Source organism: Acanthisitta chloris, unplaced genomic scaffold (genome assembly GCF_000695815.1).
Source record: "Acanthisitta chloris isolate BGI_N310 unplaced genomic scaffold, ASM69581v1 scaffold44230, whole genome shotgun sequence".
NCBI lineage: Eukaryota > Metazoa > Chordata > Aves > Passeriformes > Acanthisittidae > Acanthisitta > Acanthisitta chloris.
In genome coordinates this window covers 341-1,810 of record NW_008653099.1, presented here as the reverse complement: position 1 = coordinate 1,810, position 1,470 = coordinate 341, and positions in this window count along the sequence as shown.

The window sequence follows — 1,470 nt, the reverse complement described above, 5'->3', positions numbered from 1 at the left end:
TGTGCTGCTGACGCTGGCGGAGCGGCTGCGCAGGCTGGGAAGGCTCTCCAGATCATTGAGGGAGAGCCCTTCAGACTGCTGAAACGCATCCTCGCTGCTGCAGGAGGCCATTTGCTGAGAATTCAAACTACCCTCTGAAGGACTAGCCCATTAAATCCTCAGTGCAAAAGAAGCAGATGGATAAGGATGTTCCAGATCACGTTTTCGCGCCCGTGGAATTCAGCATTGCTCAAACGCAACAGGACAAATGTAGGTGCAGCAACACTGAAGAAAACCTGTGCCACCACCACCACCACCACTCGCACTGAGGTGTTACAAAAGCTGCAATCACATCCTACCACACACACAGGGAATTGTTTCCTCGCAATGGATTTAATGTGGTTAATTCTATAAGCTCAAGATTTCAAAGCATTTATTGTTGATTTGAAGCAATCATGTGCCTGTCTGTGGGCTCAGAGAAATGTAATCTCCAGTTTCCAAACATACAAAGTTCTGGTCAAGCTCCAAGCAAAGCTGCTGCTCCTCCTGAGCATTGTCAGAAATGTTCACATGTCAGAGAACTTGTCTGTTGTTTCTTTACACGGAGGTGATTTCAGTATCAGAGCTTCTTCACTGTCATTCTTGTTACATGTCAGACAGGCTTAAAAAACAGTAAGCTGTTAATTTTCCATCCATCTCAGGGTCTTTTAAGGACTTTATAAACACTGAATATTAAACAGTGAATGCCACCAACATATCCAATATTAAGGTCATGTTTTTATCCCCCAACTGGCTGCTCAAGGTGACACACGACGTAAGTAGAAGAGCTGGAAAGTGACCTTGAGAATAGATTAAAATGATCCATGATTTCCCTCGCTAATAGTTTCTCTTCAGAAGACTATGCTGAAGTCAGCCCAAAGCTATTCTAAAATTTTGGGGGCAGGGAATGTATGTGTGCTGCAGTCCTACTTCTGCCCTCAGAGATGGATCACTTGGGAACACTTTCCAGTTGCTAATTTTGCAAGGTAATTAGAGATGAAACAAAACTGAACTAGGATTGAAGCCACCAGACATTACTGGCAAAAATGAAACTGCTCAAAGTGCCCAGCAGATAGCTTTCACTGGTGTGATAAGCACACAGGAGAGAAGAAGTGGCAAAATTTACAGTATAAGAGAAAAATATTTGTAAGAAATGTCAAGAATATCCTCAATAATGGTTACATTTAACACTGAGGAATGCACATGTAGCTGCAAAGCTAAGAGTCTGCAAGTTATCAGGCAGTTCCAAGTGTCTACTGATGCTCCCAGAGACTCCTCAAGGCTGTGCAGGCACTGCCCACAGCGAGATCAGGGTGATGCCAATTCCCACCTGATGACACAGAGCCTGCACCAAAGGGAGAAAGATTCTGCCCGTGGCAGAGGGTTGGAATTAGATGATCTGTAAGGTCCTTTCCAAGCCAACTCCACGAAACCACCGTGGAAGCTCCCACT